The 24,022-nt window shown below is 38.7% G+C and overlaps 1 protein-coding gene across 3 annotated transcripts in view; it reads left to right on the top strand.

Annotated features, from left to right (window-relative positions):
* The window catches only part of PCCA (propionyl-CoA carboxylase subunit alpha), a 439,968-nt gene that overhangs the window by 36,860 nt on the left and 379,086 nt on the right, over nucleotides 1-24,022 (top strand). The gene's annotated exons all lie outside the window — the stretch shown is intronic.

Genomic DNA, 24,022 nt, shown 5'->3' on the forward strand with positions numbered 1-24,022 from the left:
GGCTGAAGAGAATTATTTAGCATTAGCAATGGCTCGTCTGGGAGTTGTGGACTAATCAAGGCGCTGTAGTGTTAGTGGTGGGGATGATGGGAATTATGACGATTATGACATGTAAGCATGTCTGTGTACGAATTGGACAGGCAATGAGTTAATCAAGAAGTATGCTAAATGGCTCCCATGCTGATTCATTATTATCTACCATAGTGCCTGTCAGGTTGTGTATTTAAAAAACACAATCATTGCCAAATTCAATATGTATATGAGCTGAATTCAGCCATTGTTTGCTTTTCCATAAAATAACCTCAGATTTCCTTATATGTATAAAAATAGAAAATTGTGTCAACTGTGCTGTGATTTGTGTTTATAGTATGGTATCTTTTTTTTTTTAACAGAGTCATTTAAACCTATGTTTGCTTTGCCCTTTCATATATTCGTGTAAATATTCTCTGGCTTGTTTTCTATGCATAAAGGGTTTGGGTTTGAAAGTGAAATTTATGTGTCTTTACTTTTCAAGATGAAAAAATAATTCCAGTATTTCAGAGACAAATTAATATTTAACACATGAACTATGGACAAATCAAAGCATGAATCTTTTCCACCATCAAAATGCTTGAATTTAAATTGGGGGTGGGGGTGGAAACCTCCTTTGCTGTAGCGGGGGTCTCTTTGTGCCAGGTAGACAGACCCATTCTGTGCCCAGCATGGTTGGGGTTATCTGTCAGGAAACTATCTATTAGAAATGCTAGAAATGTATGTATTTTGGGGGAATGGAACTAATAAATTGAATTCCTTTTAGAAAATAAATTGAAATGCAGCATAAATCCATGAGCAAACTGGATTATATCTCTAGGCAAATTTAAAGAGTTATTGTACAGATGAACACCATTTTTTTAAATTATTGTGAGCACTGCCAAATTTAATAAAACTTTCTACCAAACTGTGACCTTCATGTATTAACTTAATTAAAGCAGTGTTATGGGTAATACTCAGTGTTAACCTGTGGATGGCTGTTATTGAAATCCATTATCAATGGAGTCAGTATTAGTGGTCAGCAGCATCAGAAGTAAAACTTGCAACCAAGACCCTCCCATGGGTGCTGTGAGCTCAGCAGGTTAAATTGTCAAAAACCAGTAAAGCTTCTTAAAGGACTGATAGTTTAAGCCACCCGGAGTTAAAGGTAAACTAGTCATTCCAGTCAAGATGGACTATGACTTTATTTAGCAGTCAGGCAAAAATTATATTTGGGCAGGATTTATATCAGTATCTTCATGTATGACTTATTCATTTGTATGTTCATGTACCTTGCTATTTAAATTCAATAAAACCATCCAGCTTTTTTTAATCTGTGGGAAGTGACTTGTGGATATTTTCTTTTATAAAACGTTAAGGAGATGTCTTAAGACTTTCTGAATTTTTTGTTAATAACTTATACTGAAGTTACTTTTTACTTATACTAAAATTTTAAATTAAGAAAAAAGTGAAATATTGTATTAATATATCTTTTTGGTTTTGTTTATTTTATAATTTCTGGTAAACTTAAACAACATGGTTTTAAAGGGAACTTATGTGTTTCAATGTAATTAGTACCTGCTGTTATGAAAAAGTACCTAATCATGGATTTATTTTTCTCTAAGCAGCTATTTGGGAAGGATCAGAAGTCCTATCTTACTGAAAAAGCATACATTTAATAAAAGATTTGAGGGCCGGGCGCAGTGGCTCACGCCCGTAATCCCAGCACTTTGGGAGGCCGAGGCGGGCGGATCATGAGGTCAGGAGATTGAGACCATCCTGGCTAACACAGTGAAACCCCGTCTCTACTAAAAATACAAAAAGTTAGCCGGGCGTGGTGGTGGGTGCGTGTAGTCCCAGCTTCTCGGGAGGCTGAGGCAGGAGAATGGTGTGAACCCGGGAAGCAGAGCTTGCAGTGAGCCGAGATCGCGCCACTGCACTTCAGCCTGGGCGACAGAGCTAGACTCCGTCTCAAAAAACAAAAAACAAAAAAAAAGATTTGATATACAGTTTACCTTATTCTGATGTTCCAGTGTTTCTAAGGCCATGACTTAACTCATTTTTACAGCCTCCCTCATTCAGACTCCTTACTGGAGGGAAAGGACATGATTATTCCAAATAATGCCTCTCACTCATTCAGAATCTATGGTGTACTGGAAAAGCACATAATTACATAAGGATTGAATTATTGTTACTGTTTTAAATTGAGAAAATTGGGGCTTCAAGTATAAAGCCAATCTTCGGGTTGCCGAAGATCATTGGGCTAGTAAGTAGTGGAGCTGAGATTCAAATTATGTGTAACTTCTAAGTTGTACTCTTTCCACTGTGCATGTTGCTTCTCATACTAAGTATGAGGAAAAGTCCCCTCCCACCACAAAACGAAGTGAAGTTTATTACTTTGAAGGCAGAGTTTTTATTAGTGCCTGTTGGAGGCTGGGTACTATGATAGGTACTGGAACTAGAAGAGTGACTGGAAGTGATAGGATTGCTGCTTTAGAGATGGGTATAGAGAAATAAAACATAAATAATTACAAATTGTGATAAGTGTTATGAGGGAAACAAGTTGTTGAGAGAGAATCATGGTTCCCTTCAGTAATAGGGTTCTCAGGGAAAGTCTTGCTGAGGGGTAAAATGTAAGCTGAGAATGATGGATGAGAAGGAGTCAGCCAGCTAGGCAGACAAGACCGCGTGCACAAAGGCTCTGAGTCACCCCAGTCTGCTTCTGTCCTTAGTACTCTACTATAGAGTTCTTGCTAGTGTGACCACCAGTTTTCTCATGTTAAGTCCAGTGGACATTTTTCAGTCCTCTTCTGTTTGACTTCCCAGAATCTTTTAACACTATTACCCTTTTTCAGACACTCTCATCCTCTGGCTTTGGTGCCATTTTAATCTCCTAGTTTTCTTTCTACTTCTGTGGCCCTCCTCTGTGTCCTCTCTACAGGAATCACTCAAGGTTTGATTGGTGGGCTCTTCTTAAAATTGTTTTATTTTTTGTACTTTCTCTACCCTTACCCTGAAAGATGGCATTCTCTTCCACTTCTGTTTCTGTGGTTTTAATCAACCCTAGACTCCAACTCTGTTTTCTCTCTCTCTGTGACGTCTCTAGTTGAATGTTTTACCACTACCTCAAACCCAGCATTACTCAAACTGAACTTTGATCCTTCGGGCTTCTTGTATCTGAATCCTCCTGCAGAAGCACAAGATGTAGGAATTTATGTTCACCATCATTCTTTCTTTCTTTTCTCATTTCCAATTTATGAGCAAGTCCTTTTCATAAATAATTTTGGAATCTAGTCACCTATCTTCACTTTGTTATTGCTTCTTTAGCAAGGTCTTTTAAAATCTTCTAGTGAATCTTTTAATCTTTTAGACTGATAAAATTAATTTCATCTGGGGCAGTTTATCTGATGTGAACTGTTTCAGTTTCTGAAGTTTTGTTTGATAGCGAATGCTTTCTTACTCTGTTTTGGAATTTTAGTTCATAGGCTCTTTTTTCTGGTGAAAGTTAAAAATGTTTATTGCTCTTCATGCTTCGTCTTCTCCCTTCCCTTTGCTTCCTTGACCTTCCTCTTCCTCTCTCTTTCCTAGTTTCTCTCTCACCCCGGCCATTGCTGCCTCCCACCTTCTCCCTGACCAGTAGTTTTGTGGGTGCCCCCCCCCCGGCATTTTGGATTCCTAATCTACATCCAGGTCTTATGGTGATAGTCTGGACACATGGCAGATTAGTCCCAGCAGCTTGTTCAGATTTTGACCCTGAAGCTGTGGTTCTGCCTCCCTAGGTCCACAGTCTCCAGGAGTTGTAGTGAGCTGTAGTTGCAGACAATACTTGGTGGCCTCCTCTTCAGGCCAAGGGCAGTTCCTCTTTGGCCTGGTCTTCACCAGTGGCTCTGGCTCTCTTCTCAGTCTTGTGAGAACATTCTCGCCATCTGTACTTTGCATTTGGCACTTCCTGCTTCTGAGGAACCAGCCAGTGGTTAGCATTGTTATGCGTTTTTCTCCTGTTTTGAGTTTGTGAAATGTTTACCATTTATTTCTGCTTACCTGTTTTCTTAGTTTTCCTTTCTGGGTTTTATTGTCATTGTTGTACATTTGAAGTAGAGAGAACTTTTGAAATATGAACTCACTGTGCCATCCTTTTTTTTTGCTAAATTTATTGAAGTCCACAAAAACCAGAGAAAAATGTCAGATCTCAAAATTGTGTTTTTGCTCAATTTCAAGCATCAATTTATCCAAGTTACCCACTTGATACCTGACTTGCCCTACTTAGCAAGTCGAGGCATTGTTTTGCTGGCTCTGGCACTCTGGCTATAGCCAGTCACTCACCCCACTTGGGATTGCTTCCTTTGCTGCTTGTTCCTGCTGCTGCTCAGTGGCAGCTGCCAAGTTGGAGTAGCAAAGGGAAAAGTTTAGTAGGCATCTTTTAGGAAGACAGAATGCTGTCTGGAGATGGCAGTGGTGGATTTATATCTGAGTCATTCATCTGAATTGGAACGTGTACAAAGGAAAAGAGGTTCTAGCTCAGATAAATAGATATAAATTCATTGTTGCTATCTTCAGACATTCATTTATTTAATTAGATGCACTGAAAAGCACTCTCGAGGTGTGGGGACAGGGTGTGGTGTATCCAATGGAGAGTTTGTAGAAATTGTTAAGTTGAGGTACAACTGCTTATAAATAGTATTTGAAAATGTCTTATTTTGTAAACAACTGAGTATTTAGTTGATTGCAAATCTTCCTGTAAATCAATGATAGATTAGTTTAGTTTCCGGGTGTATAGTATATTCCTCAAATGGATAGTAGGTATTTTTGTAAAGGGGACTTTATAATTAAATATAGCAAAGTGTCTTCCGTGGACTGTATTAATTAAATGTTACAGATCCCCAGGCTGCATTGATGAAACTCAGCTGGGATGCTCTACATGTGATAGGGAAATTTGGTTTCAAAATTACACAACCTATTTGTGAAGGTTTCGTGTAATTTTTCTTTTCAGTAAGAAGTGTTTCCATGTATCAGTTTTTTTACATTTAAAAAAGTAATTTATTTTCAATTGTGGTAAAGTATACATAACATAAAAGTTTACCATTTTAACCATTTGTTATCAAAAGATGATGAGATCTGTGGAGGAAAAAATGGAGAGCTTTATTTTCTATATAAAAAACTTGCAGATTGGGGAGGCATAGTTTTCACTAGTGAAAATGTTGCTCTAAAGAGCCAAAAAAAGGGGCTTGGCTAAGTAGGGAAAGTTCTTGCCCTCATTCTCTGTGAGGTCTGTGCAAACGAAGGATTCAAGCGTGTTCGGTTCAGATTGAACCCTAATCTGGTGCCAGAAGTGTCTCTGTCAGATGTTCCTTCGAAAGGCTGGTGCAGGGGAGGTTTCTGCTGCAATTCTTCTTGGCCCCAGTCACAGGAACTGTTCTGGCTTAAGAACAGTTCTTAATCAAGAGCCGTGATTTCCAAGAACGAAGGGTGGTGACCACTCTTCTCTCACTCTGCTATGGCCGCTTGGACCCATTGTCTAAATGTGGGTATATTAGCCACAGGGAGTGCATCTCATCTGGAGAGCTTGCAGTTTTATTTACAATTTTATTTCACACATTTTTAAGCATACAGTTCAGTAACATTAAGCACATTCACATTGTTTTGCAGGATGAAAAGTTCTGGAAACGGGTGGTGGCAATGGTTTCGCATTATCAATTTTTACCTAGTATGCTTTTTTTTATACAGTGTTTTAAAGTGTTGGAAAAAACTTACGCCTTTACAGTATTTTATTATATTAGCTTATGTTCATTGTATGGGGTTGTAGGCAGTGACAGATACTCAACCTTTAACAAATACCGTTGAGCACTTGTTATGTGAAGATGCTCCACATCTTTTGAACTAGGCAGTTGTGGTTCCTGCACTCTTGTGGCTTCCAGTTCAGTGGAAGAAGCAGACATTTTATAATTACATACATTTATGACATTAGTGTAATGAAAAATTATAGGGTGTTTTGTAAGTGTGGAACATGAGGATCTGAACCAGCCTGGGGAGTCAGGGAAAGCTTTTTTGAGGAATTCACATTTTGGCAGAGACCTGAAGGGGGTGACAAGAGTTAGGTGAAGCTGGGAGAGGACAGTACTAGGGCAGAATAGAGCTTGGTAATTTCCAGAAAGTTAGATAGGGCTAATGTACTCTTAAACAGGAGGCCTGCATTGTTGTTCACAATGTTCACCTATATGTAGTTGTGTTTGTTTTTTAAATTTTTAAAAATTATCCTATAGTAATAGGATACCCATCTTTCATACCCTTCTGTGGATATCAGCACATGTGTAGATTATGTCACTACTAGCACAATCAGAATGCAGAGTAGTTCCATTACCCCTCAGACTCCCTTGTGAGTCATTACCCCTCAGACTCCCTTGTGTATCCCATTAGTGTCACATCCTTTTCCACCCTGACACTGGCAACCACTGATGTGTTTCCCATCACTATAGCATTGTCATTTTCACACAGTGTGTAACCTTTTGAGACTGGCTACTTTCACTCAGAATATGTTTTTGTGATTCATCCAAACTGTTGTGTGTATCAATAGAATGTTCCTTTTTTATTACCGAGTAGTGTTGCATTGTGTGGATGCACAGGTTTTTTTAAATCCATTTACCTGTTGAAGGACATTTGGGTTGTTTCCAGCTTTTGACAATTATGAATAGAACTGTTGTAAACATTTGTGTACAGATTCTGTTTCTCTAGTATAAATATCTAGGAGTGGGATTGCTGGTCATATGGTAAGTATAAGAAACTGCTAGACTTTTCCAGAGTTGCTATACCAGAATACAATGAGAGTTGTAGTGGTTCTTCATCCTCTTCAGCAGTCTTGTCAATATTTTTTTTTTTGAGACAGAGTCTCACTCTGTCACCTGGGCTAGAGTGTAGTGGCACCATCTTGGCTCACTGCAACCTCCACCTCCCAGGTTCAAGCGATTCTCCTGCCTCAGTGTCCTGAGTAGCTGTAGCAGGGATTACAGGCACCTGTCACTATGCCCAGCTAATTTTTTGTATTTTTACTAGAGATGGGGTTTCACCATGTTGGCCAGGCTGGTCTTGAACTCCTGACCTCGTGATTCACCTGCCTCAGCCTCCCGAAGTACTGGGATTATAGGCATGAGCCACCATGCCCGGCCTCATTTGAACCACTCTAATATGGTTTGGAAGTAGTATCTCATTGTGGTTTTAATTTGCATTTGCCTAATGGTTAGTGATGATGACCTTCTTCTCATGTGCTTATTTGCCATCCATGTATCCTTTTCAGTGAATAAGCTTTGCCTGTTTTTTAATTCATTTGTTTGTTTGTTTTTCTGTTGTTGAGTTTAGAGTGTTCTTTATGTACTCTGAATACAGGTCCTTTTTTGGATGTATGATTCGCAAATAGTTTCTTCCAGTTGGTAGGCTGTCTTTTTTGTCCTCTTGACAGTGTCTACTGCAGATCACTTGTTTTTAATTTTGATAAAGTCTGCTGATCACTTTTTTCATCTATAGGTTGTGTTTTACTGTCATGTCTAAGAACTCTTTACCTAACTTCAGGCCACGAAGATTTTCTTCAAGATTTTTGTAGTTTTGCCCTTTATTGTTAGATATGTGATCCATCTTGAGTTAATTCTCTGTAAGATTTGCAGTCGGTTTTTTTGTTTTTTGTTTTTTTGCATATAGATGTTGAATTATTTCAACACCATTCAATGAAAATAGTATTTCTCTATTGTGATGGTTAATATTGAGTGTCAACTTGATTGGATTGAAGGTTGCAAAGTATTGTGTGTCTGCAAGGGTGTTACCAAAGGAGGTTAACATTTGAGTCAGTGGACTGAGAGAGGCAGACCCACCCCCAATCTGGGTGGGCACCCTCTAATCAGCTGCCCGCATGGCTAGAATGAAGCAGGCAGAAGAGCGTGGAAGGACTTGACTTGCTGAGTCTTCCGGCCTTCATCTTTCTCTTGTGCTGCATGCTTCCTGACCTCGAACATCAGACTCCAAGTTCTTCAGCCTTTGGACTCTTGGACTTAACTGGTTTGCCGGGGGCTCTGAGGCCTTCAGCCACAGACTGAAGGCTGTACTGTCGGCTTTCCTACTTTTGAGGTTTTGGGACTCAGACTGGCTTCCCTGCTCTTAGCTTGCAGATGGCCTATTGTGGTACTTCACCTTGTGATCATGTGAGTCAATACTCTTTAATAAACTCCCCTTCATATGTACATCCATACTGTTAGTTCTGTCCCTTTAGAGAACCCTGACTAATACAATTACTTTTGCGCCTCTGTCAAAAATCAAATGGGGTGATATTTGGATGGGTTTCTTGACTCTGTTCTTTTTCATTCATCTGTGTCTATTCCCTTGTCAGTACTACATAGTGTTAAAATTGGATTCCTCTACCTTTCTTATTTTTCCCCCCATTTTCCCAAAACTGCTTCAGCTATTCTGGTTCATTTGCCTTTTCATATACATTTTAGAATCAGCTTATGTTTATGTACACACACAAAAAAATCCTGCTGAGATTTAGAATTTTGTTGAATCTACATCAGTTTGGGAAGAATTGACATTTTTCACTGTGTTGAGTCTTCCAATCCATGAACATGGCATGTCTCTTAATTTATTTAGGTTTTCTTTGTTGGTGGTGGTATTCTTAGACAGGGTCTTGCTCTGTTGCCCAGGCTGGAGTGCAGTTGTGTGATCATAGCTCACTGCAGGCTTGACCACCTGGGCTCAAACCTCCCACCTCAGCCTCCTGAGTAGCTGGGATTACAGGCTTGTGCCACCATGCCCAGCTAGGTTTTTAATTTTTTTGTAGAGACAGGGTCTCCCTATATTGTCAAGGCTGGTCCTGAACTCCTGTGCTCAAGCAGTTCTCTTGCTTTGGGATTACAGGTGTGAGCCACCATGCCTAGCCTGTTTAGGTCTGCTTTGATTTCTTTCATTAGCATTTCATAGTTTTCAATATGCAGATCCTGCACATGCTTTGTTTTGTTTGTTTTTTGTAGACAGGGTCTTACTATGTTGCCCAGGCTGGCCTCAAACTCCTGGGCTCAAGTGATCCTCCCACCACAGCCTCCCAAATAGCTCCCAACTGTAGGTACATGCCACCATGCCCAGCTTGTACTATTTTGTTAGATTTTTAACCTAAGTATAATTTTTTTTGGAGACTCTTAAAATTGTATTGTTTGGCCAGGCGTGGTGGCTCGCATCTGTAATCCTAGCACTTTGGGAGGCTGAGGTGGGAGGATCATTTGAGCCAGGAGTTTGAGACCAGCCTTGGCAACATAGCCAGACCCTGTCTCTACAAACAAACAAAAATATAGTAGGGTGTAGGGGCACATACCTGTAGTCCTAGCTGCTCTGGAGGCTGAGGGGGAGAATTGCTTGAGCCCAGGAGTTTAAGGCTGCAATGAGTTATTATCACAACACTTACATTCCAGCCTGGGTGACAGAGTGAGACTCTGTCTCTTTAAAAAAATTATTGTTTAGGCCGGTGACAGAGTGAGACTCCGTTATTGTTTAAAAATTTTTGGTTTCCAGTTGTACATTGCTAGTAGTAGAAGTATGATTAATGTTTGAGTGTTGACCTTGCATTCTGTGATCTTGCTAAACTCATTAGTTCTAGGAGTATTTTCGTAGGTTCCTTGGGGTTGTCTATGTAGATAATCATGTTGTCTGTGAACAGAGACAGTTCGATTTTTTTTTCTTTATAATCTGTATGTCTCTTATTTTATTTTTTTCTGTTGCTCTAGTTCGGAATTCCAGTATGAAGAGGAAGAGGAGTAGCAGTGCTGCACATTCTTGCCTTATTCCCAATCTTAGTGGAAAAGTGTTCAGTCATTCAGAATTAAGTATGGTATTAGCTGTGGGTTTTTTGTGGTTGCTTTTTATCAGGTTGAGGAAGATCCTGTCTACTCCTAATTTGCCAATGAATGTTGAATGTTGTCTTACGCTTTTCCTAAATCAATTGATATGATCATGTGGGGTTTTTTTCCTTTTGATTGTAATATGCTATTTTACGCTGAGCGATTGATTTTTTTTAGTATGAAGCTAGTTTTGCATTTTGGTTGTGGTGTATTCTTTTTTATATATTGCTGGATTGGACTTCTTAATTTTTTGTTAAGGATTTTTTACATGATTATTATGAGGGACATTGGTCTGCAGTTTTCTTTTTGTGTACTGTCTTTGGTATTAGCATAATGTTGTCCTTATAAAATTAATTGGGAAATGTTTCTTCTCTAAATGAGAGTGTATAAAATTGTTTTTTTTTTTTTTTTTTTTTTTTTTGAGACGGAGTTTCACTCTTGTTGCCCAGGCTGGAGTGCAATGGTGTGATCTCGGCTCACTGCAACCTCCACCTCCTGGGTTCAAGCGATTCTCCTGCCTCAGCCTCTCGAGTAGCTGGGGTTACAGGCATGCATCACCACGCCTGGCTAATTTTTGTATTTTTAGTAGAGATGGGATTTCTCCGTGTTGGTCAGGCTGGTCTCAAACTCCCAACCTCAGGTGATCCACCTGTCTCGGCCTCCCAAAGTGCTAGGATTACAGGTGTGAGCCACGCGCCCGGCCTATAAAATTGTTTAGAATTCTCCAGTGAAACCAGCTGGGCCTGGAGATTTCTTCTTCAGAATGTTTTAAATGATTAAATGACGTATTCAAGTTCTTTAATAGTTATTGGAGTATTCAGGTTATCTATCTTATTTTGAGTGTGTTTTGTTAGCTTTGTGTTTTGCCATTTTTGAGGAATTGGTTCATTTCATCTAAATTGTCCAATTTATGCGCATAGAATTATTCTTAGACACCTTTTATTATCCTTTTAATATCTGCATAGTTTGTAGTGATAACCTCTTTCCTTTCTTATTTTGGATGTCGTTTTTTCTTCTTTTCTTAGTCTTTTTAGAGATTTATCAGTTTTATTGATGCTTTAGAATAACTAGCTTAGGTTGCATTGATGTCTTTTTTTCTCTATTTTCTCTTTTAAAAATTATTGATATCTCCTCTGTTGTGTTCTTCCTTCTACTTTAGGTTTATTTTGCTTTTCTTTTTCTGGTTTGTAAGGTAGGAGCTTAGATTATTGATTTGAGATATATCTTCTTATATAATATTTAATACTATAATTTCTCTCTAAGCACTCTAAGTGCATCTAATAATTTTTTTTATATATCGTGTTTTCATTTTTGTTGAGAATGTTTTCTGAGGCTTCCTTTTTTGCCCATAGGTTATTTAAAATTGTTTAATTTCCAAGCATTTGGAGATTTTTCTACTGTCTTTCTGTTATTTATTTCTAATACTAATTCTCTTTGTTCAGAGATCATATTTTGTATTATTATAGCTTTTTTCAGTGTGTTAAGTTCATTTTCTGATCCAGGTATGACCTGTTTTGTTGCATGTTTCATGTGCACTTGTAAAGATTGTGTCTTCTGTTGTTAGACTTCAGTACTGTATAAATGTCAATGAGATACAACTGGTTTGTGGTATTGTCCAGTTCCTCTATATCCATGCCAATTTTCTACTACTTGTCTTTCTTTTGAGAGTCTTGATGTTTCCAACAATGACTGGGTTATTGTCTGTTTTTCCTCTCAGTTCTGCCAGTTTTTGCTTTATTAAGCACTGTTGTTAGGAACATACACATTAAGGATTATTGTATCTTTTTGGTGAATTGACCCTGTTACTATTAGGTAATGTTCTTTTCTATCCCTTGTAAATTTCTTTGCTCTGAAGCCTACTTTTTCTGATACTAACCTAGGCATTCCAGCCTTTATTTGCTTGATGTTTGCATCGTATTTTTTCCCATCATTTTACCTTTAAACTACATATGTCATTATATTTGATGTGAATCTCTTGTACACAGCATATACTGGGGTCATATTTTGACAATCTCTTTTAATTTGTATGTTTAAGTCTTTTTTTTTTTTCATTTTTTTCGAGACAGAGTCTCACTCTGTCATCCAGGCTGGAGTGCAGTGGCGCGATTATGGCCCACTGCAGCCTCAGCCTCCTGGGCCCAAGTGATCCTTTCACCTCAGCCTCCTGAGTAACTGGGAACACCTCTAGCTAATTTTCTTTCGTGGAGTCGTGGTCTCCCTATGTTGTCCAGGCTGCTCTTGAACTCCTGGGCTCAAGCATTCCTCTCATTTCGGCCTCCCAAAGTGTTGGGATTAAGGCATGAACCACCACACCTGGCCACTTTTATGTTTAATGTAGTTATTGAAATGTTTGGCTTTTGGGCTACTGTTTTATTATTTTGTTTTTCTATCTAGTTTTTTTCACTGTTTCACTCTTTGTGTCTTCTTTTGCATTATTTGAACTTTTTAAAAGTATTCCTTTGAAATTTATTGTGTTTATGACTATCTCGTGTAGTTTTTCTTCAAATTAATACTTTATTGATTATAATATACATACTTAACTTCCTATAGTCTATTGAAAATTCATATTTTACCACCTTAATTGGAATATGTCAGTCTTACCATCATGCAGGTATCTACATTCTTTTCTTATGTTATGGTTTTCTTACATGTTACATCTGCATGCATTGAAAACCCCATCAGACAATGTTAAAATTTTTGCTTTCAACAGTTAAACGTATTTCAAAGACAATGTTATCATTTCTGTTGCTCTTCCTTCATTCCTTATGTTCCAAATTTCCTTCTAGTGTTATTTTCCTTCTGTCTGAAGAACTTCCTTAAGCAGTTTTAGAGCTGATCTGCTAGCAACTAATGCTCTTAGTTTTCCTTTATTTGAAAATGTCTTGGCTGGGTGCAATAGCTCATGCCTGTAATCACAGCACTTTGGGAGGCCGAAGCGGGTGGATCACGAGGTCAGGAGTTCAAGACCAGCCTGGCCAAGATGGTGAAACTCTGTCTCTACTAAAACTACAAAAAAATTAGCCAGGCACAGTGGTAGGCGCCTGTAATCCCAGCTACTTGGGAGGCTGAGGCAGGAGAAAGGCTTGAACCGGGGCAGTAGAGGTTGCAGTGAGCCAAGATCACACCACTGCACTCCAGCCTGGGAGACAGAGCAAAACTCCATCTCAAAAAAAAAAAAAAAAAAAAAAAAAAGAAAGAAAGAAAGAAAGAAAATGTCTTTATTTCGCCTTCATTCTTAGAGGATATTTGCACTGAATATAGAGTACTGAGTTGACAGTTCTTTCTTTCTAGCACTTGAAAAACATTATGTCACTTCCTTCTGGTCTTTGGGGCTTCTGATGTGAAATCCATAATAGTTTGAGTATCATTCCTTTATAGTTAATGTGTTGTTTTTCTTTGTTTACTTCCAGGAATTTTGTCTTTAATTTTCAGTGGTTTGATTATGTTTTCTGATTTCTTTTTGTTACCCTATTTGAGATTCACTGACCTTCTTGAATATGTAGGTTTATGTCTTTTACCAAACTTGGGAAGTTTTCAGTCCTTATTTAAAAAAATATTTTCTCAGCATGGTGCTGAGAACATTTTTTTTTCTTCTTTTCTCTGATAGACATGTATGTTAGACCTTTAAGTATTGTTCCATAGTCTCTTGTTAATTTTTTCTACTCTTTTTTTCTCTCTTGTTTCAGATTGTATAATTTCTGTTGATCAGTCTTCAGATTTATTGACTCTTTCCTTTGTCATCTGTAGTCTACTCTTGAGCCCATCCAGTATGTTTTTTTTAATTTGATTATTGCATATTTTAGTTTAAAAATTTCCATTGGTTTCTTTTTACAAATTCTGTTTCTTTTCTGATACTTTCAAAGTTTCCATTTGTTTCAAGAGTGTTCATAATTGCTTGTTGGAAAACTTTAATAATAACTTCCTTAAAATCTTTGTGTGTGAGATAATGTAAACATTTTTGTTACTTTGGTCTTGGTATTTGATTTTTCCTTCCCTGTAAGAGATTTACCTGGTTCTTGGGTTAATTTTAGATATTTTGAGTATGATGTTACGAGACATAATCCTCTGAATTTAGTTCATTTCTTTTTAGGATGTTAATGTTTTTGTTTCAGTAGCAATTAACTTGGTTGGCTTCAGAGTGCACATTCCAGTTTTTTTTTTTTTTTTTTTCTGTGGGCTGTGGGTCTTTGTACTCCTATACAGATCCGCCCCGCATATGTGTTAACAACTCATCAGTCTGGGATCTGTGGTTAGTTCAGTGTTTAAATTCTTTGGTATACTTATTAGGATTACATCCATACATGCTCAACCTAGGGATGAGCTCAGAAGTTCATAAACAACTTTATTGTGTCACTTCTCCATGCTAGCTTCTCCCATTCTGGTTCTTTAGTCCTTCACTTTTCAGTCTTCTTACTTAGAAATCTGAGGTTTTATTACCTTGCTCTGCTGTTCAAATTTTGTGTTTGTGTCCAGGACGTATAAAGAGCACAGAGAGAGCAGAAGAAACCTTGGAGTTTTACCTGCCCTCTTGAGACTGCAGTTTCACTGATTGGAGAAGAATGTTTCTTCTCTCATTGTTTTGGCTCTTGCTGGCATCTATGTCTGCCTCTGGTACCACAGCCACAAAATTACTTGGGGGTTGGGGCAAAAAAGAATAGAGCAAAAGGAAAAAAATATGGGAATTGAGATTTCCATAATGTTGTAAGTATCAGGAGCTCCCTTCTCTGCCTTTTGAGTGAGATGAATAGGGGTTCTCCTGGAGTTCTCTCCATCAGTGTCCCCATGCCTACTTTGCATTTCAGGCTTTTCCAAGGTCGGGCAAGGAGATCGTGGGAGGAAAAGAAAATGATAAAACTCACCACTTGTTTATAGTAATTTGAATTCTTTTCTTCCTTGATCTGCCTGCTACTGTTTGCTTTTCCAAGTCTATAAATACTTGATTCGTGCATTCTCTTGAGGTTTCATAGTTGCATTCAGTGGGATAGTTGGGGTGGAGCATGCTTAGTCCATCTTACCTGCAGTTAGAATGGCCAGGGGTGTTTCTTGAAAGCTACTTAGAAAACAAATGTGGGAAGGAATTAGCAGAATGCATATTTGCATCCTGTATACTACGTTGTGTATCCTATATTATGGTAAAAGTTTGGTTAGATAACAGAGGAAAATAAAGGAGGTTTTCATTGTTGATAGCACTATGTCCTAACCTTCATCTGAGGTTACTGGGAGAGAAAGGAAAGTGTTACAGCTAATTGCTTGAATGACTCAACTGCAGTAATAGATAGTAAGCTGCTATTAATGATGCAGTATAGCTTGCCTCCTGTGGATGTTATTTTCTTTCCATAGGAGATAAACATTGAGAATCACAGACTTCCCAAAATCCAAACACTTTACTGTGACATTCAAGATCCATTGAAGTTCCTACTGATTTTTCTTCTACCATCCTTTCCCATCAGTCCCTTTTCATACACTTTATTTTCAAGCCATCTCACAGATTTCTAGACTGGCACCTTTCACATTTCCACCATTTCGAATGTACTCTTTCTCTGTTAGTTCTCTCTCACTTTTTTCATTTATTAGAAATCCAGTTTTATTGTTCAATAGCCAATTCTCTGTGAAACCATCTGTACGTGTTATTTTTTATTACATTTATTTATTTATTTATTTATTTATTTATTTATGAGACGGAGTCTCACTCTGTCTCCCAGGCTGGAGTGCAGTGGCGTGATCTCGGCTCACTGCAACCTCCACCTCCCAGGTTCGAGTGATTATTATGCCTCCGCCTCCCTAGTAGCTGGCATTACAGGCATGCACCACCATGTCCAGCTGATTTTTTTGTATTTTTAATAGAGACAGTGTTTCACCATGTTGGCCAGGCTGGTTTCAAACTACTGACCTCAAGTGATCTGCCCGTCTTGGCCTCCCAAAGTGCTAAGTTTACAGGCGTGAACCACCACACCTAGCCTTTATTACTCTTAATTGCAGTTGGTGTATAAGTCTTTCATACCAGACCAAACTCCTAGAGGGGTAGAGGACTGTGATTTATCATCTTTTTATACCTTGCTGTAATAAAGTATACCTGTAATAAATTTTTGAGTGGATCAGGGAAAAGAAAGGAAGTGTTCACGATTTAGTTAATGTTAAAGGGATATGATGGGTGGAACATCAAATAGTTGAATTACGTAAGAGAGTGGAAAACAAAGGCAAGTACTGTTTAAATGGAATTAGGAACTAATGTTTTGGGAAATATGTTTCGATGACTTTGAGTGTTGGCAATAATACTTGGAAATTAATTTTTTCTGATCTTTTTATTATATACAGTTTTTCTTCCAGTAGGGCAGATTTTTTTTTTCTCTAGTCTTTTCTCTTCAGAGGGCCAGCTGCCACCTCTTATAAGGTAGAGTTTTTCTACCTTGTGCTGTCCAGATGTTTCTTTTTATTTGAATTTATTTATTTACTCTTTTACACAAAAGAGGCATGCCAACAGCTGCACTAAGTGTTCTTTCCTAAGCCAGCCAGATGTTTGGACTTGGAGAAAAGTTAGATTTTGAAATAAAAGACAGGTGGATTATAGCCCTTCATTCAACCATTCAGTTTTTCCTTGCCTATTGCTGCTGCCATGTAGGGTGTCTTTAACCCGTCTTTATAGTACCTCTTGTTACAAATTTAGTTCCAGAAATTAAAGGACTAACTCCTCCTGAAATCTCTATGAGATGAAATGAGCCTTCTTTTTTTTTTTTTTTGAGATGGAGTCTTGCTCTGTCTCCCAGGCTGGCGTGCAGTGGCATGATCTTGGCTCATGCAACCTCCGCCTCCTGGGTTCAAGTGATTCTCCTACCTCAGCCTCCCGAGTAGCTAGGATTACAAGTGCGTGCCACGACACCCAGCTAATTTTTATATTTTTAGTAGAGATGGGGTTTTGCCATGTTGGCCAGGCTGGTCTCAAACTGCTGACGTCAGGTGATCCACCCGCCTCGGCCTCCCAAAGTGCTGGGATTACAGGCATGAGCCACCACACCCAGCTGAAATGAACCTTCTTGCAGACTAGATTCTATGTGGTTGTCCTAGTATGAGGCTGGTAAGCTTGCTGACATCATGCTTGGGTTTTCATCTGATGAGGTTCAGCTGGTGGCCCAGCATAGCATATCAGGCTCCCTGTGTATGACAGTGCCGCTGGAGGTGGGTCATTCTTTGACTAGTAGGTAATTTGATCTCCCCTGATACATTTATGTTTTTTCACATTTTGGGCTCTGATTCTCCCCCTTACATGGGCTTCGATTCCAAGGAAGGTAGGAGTTGAGATACAGGTACCCTTCTTTTTTTCAATCCTGCTACTCTTGCTGTGTTTATCTGAGTGTAGTTCTCTTATACTCTGTAAACTAAGTCCCTAAAGAGGAACTTCTGTTCCTGGTAGCTGGACCTACTTAAGGAGTTGCAGGTAAATTCAGTGAATGGCATAGTCACTTTGGGTCTTTAACTATTGAGTTAAAATATCTTTGGCCAGGTGCGGTGGCTCATGCCTGTAATCCCAGCATTTTGGGATGCTGAGGTGGGTGGATCATTTGAGGGTCAGGAGTTTGAGACTAGCCTGACCAACATGGTGAAACCCCGTCTCTACTAAAAATACAAAAAAAAATTAGCTAGCTGTGGTGGTGCACGCCTGTAGTCCCAGCTACTTGGGAGGCTGAGGCATGAGAATTGTTTGCACCTGGGAGGCAGAGATTGCAGTGAGCTGAGATTGCGCCACTGTACTCCAGCCTGGGTGACAGAGCGAGACTCTGCATCCACAAAAAAAATAAAATAAAAAAAATAAAAATCTTTATTAATTATTAGTCTTGGATGAATAGGAAGAAATAAAAATTGTTTCTTGAGCTCCTTCAAAGTACTCATTCTGTCTTTGGGTATAGAATGATTTTCTTTTTTGGGAAATGGGGAGAAAGAATATTTATTTTTGAAGAGAAAATAAAACACTTCTAGACATTTTTGTTTTCTTTTTGTTGTTGTTGTTTGTTTGGTTTTGAGTCAGGGTCTTGCTCTGTCACCCAGGCTAAAGTGTAGTGGCACGACCATAGCTCACTGCAACTTCCAACTCATGGGCTCATGCAATCATTCTGCCTCAGCCTCCCAAGTAGCTGGGATTACAGGTGCCAGCCACCATGTCTGGCTAATTAAGAGAAATTTTTTTTTTTTTTTGTAGAGATGGGGCCTCTGTGTTGCCCAAGCTGGTCTGGAACTCCTGGGCTCAAATGATCCTCCCATCTTGGCCTCCGAAAGTGTTGGGTTTACAGGCATGAGCCACCATGCCCGGCCCCAGATATTTCTGATGTCTTTAAATTTCATATCACTGCTCGGTGAAAAATGACTGTGCTAAGGAAAACTTCTTGAGCTCCGTAACTGCTTTTCATGATTACCTTCAATGTCTGGGAGCTAACTATACCAGGAAGCTTTTGAGTGGTTGATTTTGCTGCTATTTGTAATACTCATCTGATAGTTTTTGGTAAGAAACTAAACAGCCATATACCGTAAATCAAGAGTTGTCCTGTCTTTTGGGATCCCAGCAAAAATATTGGATAATGTGGGAAATGGAATCTGAGCCCAGAAAGCCAGCTTTTAGAGTTTCTAGGAATGCCATGATGTCTGCATAGATACTATGAGAAACATACTCACCATTAAGATACATAAATAGAGGAATGGCTGTAGTAATTTAGGACTGGTATGATCACTTTCATGTACTCATTTTTATATCATATTAGATGCTCACTAGATTAGTTGATGCTTTTCATGACAGTCTTAAAAATAAGTTTTAACTGATTAATTGTAGAAAACTATGTTGTTTATAATCTTTGATTTTTGAATTAAAAATACATACACTATATATTTCCTATGTTAAGAAATGAAAAAATTTAAAAGTCCTGACTTATAATTAAGGCTGTTGGGATGAGCCAGACTTCATCTTCCTGTCCCAAATTCCCAGGGATGAGAAAAAGTTGAAGAGAAAAGACCTAAAGATAAACAACAAACCAGAATTTTGATGGAAAATGGTAAAGAGTACTCGTGGGATCCTGGAAATGCTGGTCCTGGAAACAGTGAGGAATTTTGAAAGAGAGATGGCTGATGGGATCATGCCCCAGGAAACCCCAGTCTGAAACACAGATAGGAGAGGATGGCTGCAAAGATGGGAGCAGCTCCAGAGGAGACAGCCTTCAGCACAAGAAGTGACATCCAGCTAGGTGATTCTTCCACACTCAGTGTCCATGAGGGAGCAGATGATTCGTAAACAGGTAGAGCCATATCTTGGAATTCTTTAGTAGTTAAAAAGACTGAGGTGGATCTCTGTATATCAACAGAGAACATCTCTAAGACATTAAAAATGGAAAGAGAACTTGTGTAAGGACACATATGGTATAATGATACCATTAATGGTAAAAGAATCCCAACCTAAAATATTTTTATAGTTACCTATGTAAAAGCATACAGCATAGGTTCTCAACAGTGGCATTATTCATATTATGGATTAGAGAACTCTATCATGGGTGACTGTCCTGCACATTATAGGATTTTTAGCAGCATCCCTGGCATCTTACCCACTAGATACTAGTAGTGTCCCCTCAGGCCCCAGTAGTGACAGCCAAAACTATCTACAGACATTGCCAACTGTGTCCTGGGGGACAAAATTGCTCCAAGTTGGGATCCCTTGGCATATATTGAAGTCTAATAATGCATATTCACCTGTTAAGTGATTACCGGAGAGAGACATTGTAATGGGGACAGGTGTGGTCAGTGGAGTTGTTAGCTTTATTTCGAATAAGAATGTTTAGGTATAACGGTCGGGCGCAGTGGCTCACGCCTGTAATCCCAGCACTTTGGGAGGCCAAGGCAGGCAGATCATGAGGTTAGGAGATGGAGACCATCCTGGCTAAGATGGTGAAACCCATCTCTACTAAAAATACAAAAAAATAGCTGGGCATGGTGACATACACCTGTAGTCCCAGCGACTCAGGAGGCTGAGGCAGGAGAATCGCTTGAACCCAGGAGGTGGAGGTTGCAGTGAGCCAAGATTGCACCATTGCACTCCAGCCTGGGCGACAGAGTGAGACTCCGTCTCAAAAAAAAAAAAAAAAAGTTTAGCTATTACATATATTTACATATATTACATGTAATTAAAAACAAAACAAAAGATAGTTTTGCTTTTTTTTTTTTTGAGACAGAGTCTCACTCTATCGCCCAGGCTGGAGTGCGCTGGTGCAATCTCGGCAGCTCGCTGCAATCTCTGCCTCCTGGGTTCAAGTGATTCTTGTGCCTCAGTCTCCCAAGCAGCTGGGACCATAGATATGCGCCACCACACTCGGCTAATTTTTTGTATTTTTAGCAGAGATGGGGTTTCGCCATGCTGGCCAGGCTGATCTCAAACTCCTGGCCTCAAGCGATCTGCCTGCCTCCACCTCCCAAAGTGCTGGGATTACAGGCGTGAGCCACCGCACCGGCCAGCTTTGCTTTTTTATAAGATATCTGTTGTATTAAATTTAAAAATGGTTAATGGCGGCTGGGCGCGGTGGCTCATGCCTGTAATCCCAGCACTTTGGGAGGCCGAGGCAGATGGATCACGAGGTCAGGAGTTTGAGATCAGCCTGACCAACATGGTGAAACCCCGTCTCCACTAAAACTACAAAAATTAGCCGGGTGTTGTGGCACATGCCTGTAATCCCAGCTACTCAGGAGGCTGAGGCAGGAGAATCACTTGAACCCAAGAGGCGGAGGTTGCAGTGAGCCAAGATCGTGCCACTGCACTCCAGCCTAGGCGACAGAGTGAGACTCTGTCTCAAAAAAAAAAAAAAAGGTTAATAGTTAGAAGAAATACAGGTAGCTCACAAACGTGCAAATGTGCCCAAACTCACTAATAACCAGGAAAATGCGAATTAAAAAAATGAATCATTTTTCTCCATTACATTAATAAAATTAGAAAGATAAATCATGTTCAGTGATGGTGTAGTGTTGGGAAATTAATCTCTAGTAGTAGTGTAAGTTGACCTAAGATTTTAAATGTGTAGTTTGTGGTATTTGTACTTAAATTAAATATTTTTCTTATAGAAATATACATATGTATGCAGATTGGCATGTTTAGGGAAGCTTATTGCAGCGCACAATACCTGCAAATTGGAACCATGTCCAATACTAGGAGAATGGTTAAATAAGTTATGGTTCATCTAGATTACTAGAAATACTGGGTAGCAGTTAAAAATTATGAGGTAGAATTCTAAAAAAAAAAAAAACAGTGATAAAATTAGTTGTAGAATAAAATGTAGTGTGATTCAGTTTATACCAAGAAAAATCTTAAACATGAAATAAAACTCTGCACCTTTATGTCTGCATATCCATATGAAAATGCTTAGGTAAGTTTGGAAGGACACATGCAAAACTGATCATGGCTGGATAACAGGAAATGGGACTAGCAGCCTTTAAAACGGGGCAGGGAATAATGGTTATCTGGTATCTATACTGTTTAAGCTTTTTTTCTTTTTAACCAAAGGAGTAACTCATACATTACTTGGGTAATTACAATAAAATTGAAAAATGTAAGAACATCTAAATGACTTGCTTTATATGCATAGTGTCATCATTTAGTGGCCTGTGTTGAGCAGTGATAGCTGCTGCTGGGGCTCTGGTAGGGCTTTAAGATCCCATGACTTTTGGTGGCTCTCCATATTTTGTGGAATTGGCATTAGCTGTTCATATGGTTTGGAAACACTTTTTTAAAAATGTTGATTTCAGTGGAGATTATTTCCCAACCCTATTCCTAGAATTTCACTCTGTTATTGCTTCAGAAAGATGTATTCAGAAATATATGCCTGTGTATTTATGTCTTCATCACTAGACTTTCAATGCATGTGTGATAGCTTTCTCTTTAGTAAGTGGAAATTAATCTTAAAGATTGCAAGCTAGAGCTGAGCCCACACTCTTACTCGTATTTTCTTGTTTTCTCCCCTAACCTTACCTTGTCATAGTTTTTCTTAGGTAGTATTATTTATTTCTTTTTTACTACGTAGTGACATTCTTCAAATGTATACTTTCACTCTGGCTTGTCCGTAATTGGCTGGAAATTGTGATGGATCTATATAGTTTTTTTTGTGTTTTTTATAAAATCTGTATAACATAAAGTTTACTATTTTGCTCATTTTATTTCATTTATTTAATTATTATTTTATATTTTTACAGATGGGGTCACACTGTGTTGCCCAGGTTGGACTCGAACTCCTGGGCTTGAGTGATCCTCCTGCCTCAGCCTCCTAAGCCGCGGGGACTACAGGAGCTGGACCACTGCACACGGCAGTTTTAGTCTTTTTATTTTTTATTTTTTGAGACAGGGTCTCACTCTGTTACCCAGGATGGACTGCAGTGGTGGAATCACAGCTCACTGCCACCTTAGCCTCCACTTGGGAAGCCTCTTGGGTCTGCCACTGCTTGTCAGAAACTTTTTACTCTGAATTATGTCATATCTCAGGTGTTTTTACCTAGTTATTTTGCACATTACCCTTCTCAAAGGCATTTGTTCAAGTTTTTCCTAAGCTAATGAAGGAAAACAAACCTGAGTCATCTCTTGGCTGTCACTCTGCCTCTCCTACTCTTTACATCCAACCATATGTACAGTCCTCACCCCACCCACCCCACCCCTACTCTACTTTTTCCTCTACTTTATTCCGCAGTCCTTTCCTTTGTGGTCTGGTACCCACCAGCTACACTGACATGACTCTTGCTAAGGTTTTGCTTGAATACTTGATGTCTCCTTTCTCTCTGTCATTCCTCCCCTTCTCCCTTGATGCTTCTACTAAGGGGTCAGTGGTATGAGAAGATAGTTCTCCTCCTGCTGGTTTTCATTATTTTGTTGTTTACTGTATCGTCAGGAATGCATGCTTGCAAGACAAAGACTAAAACAAAAAACAAAAAACCCAAACAGCAAAAAAACCCCCAAACACCTTTGTTTTGGTTCCGAGATTGATTCAGTATTAGTTCCCTTTTGTGAAATGAAAACAGGATTGTAGAAAATGGGCTGGGAATTTTGCAACTGGCAAAAACGTATTCTCTTTTTTTCCTGTAGTTTAAAATTTTACCACTTTGAAAATCATGTAAGTTATCTTAGAAGAAAAATAGTAGTCCACTAATTCTACCATCCAAAATAACCATGAATAAATATGTCTTGGTGCTACATATGTAGTTTTTCAAAATGGAATCAAAGCGAATCTTTAAAAAAAATCATTTTGTTTTCTATGATCAAATTGCCTTTCTGGGAAAGGACATGCCAGAATGTTAGTTTTTTAAAACTTATAAAAGTATCTTTAGATACTTTGAATGAAATAGAAAGAGTTCTATTCTTTTTTTTTTAGAAATAGGATTTTATCTGGTTGTTTGATTTTTTTTTTTTTTCAGTTATTCAAATGAAGATTGATGCAGTTGGCTTTCCTTTAACCTTTTAGTCTTTCAGGGTAATTTTCTTTCTTTTTTTTTTTGAGACTCCCAATAAGTTTATTATTTTTTAAATTGTGGTAAAATGCTTATAAGGAAATTTACCATCTTAACTATTTTTAAGTGTACAGTTCAGTGGCATTAAGTACATTCACATTGTTGTGCAGCCATCACTATAATCTATCTCCAGAACTCTCTTCATATTCCAAACTGAAACTCTGTACCCATTTAACAGTAACTCCCCATTCCAGGCTCCCCACAGTCTCTGGCAACCACTATTCTACTTTCAGGATAATTTTCATTGGTTAGTAATGTTTGGATAATTTGATTAGATTTGGTGGATACTGAAGACTGGCCAGGTTATGTAAGCTGTTGCTACTTTCAGCCAAGGAGTGCATCTAGTCCGTATTACATCATCCTTGGAGTGTTCTACCCAGTGTCTTGCATTGAAGGACATCAGAAGGAAAACTCCTGTATTCTCAGTCGTGGTAAATAGTGTCCACTTCATTACAGATCTCCTTGAGTGATAGGTTTCAAAATATCTCTAGGCATGAAGAAACATTTCCAAACCTGCTTGTCTTCTCTACCTTTCTCAGTATGTACTAGTTTAGAAGGTATTCAAAATCTTTCACTGAGACCATTGAGTTTTATGCTAAATATAACATCTGGCCTAGCACTTTTTATCACTCATATGC

This window comes from Pan paniscus, chromosome 14 (assembly GCF_029289425.2).
Source record: "Pan paniscus chromosome 14, NHGRI_mPanPan1-v2.0_pri, whole genome shotgun sequence".
In the NCBI taxonomy this organism is placed as follows: Eukaryota; Metazoa; Chordata; class Mammalia; order Primates; family Hominidae; genus Pan; species Pan paniscus.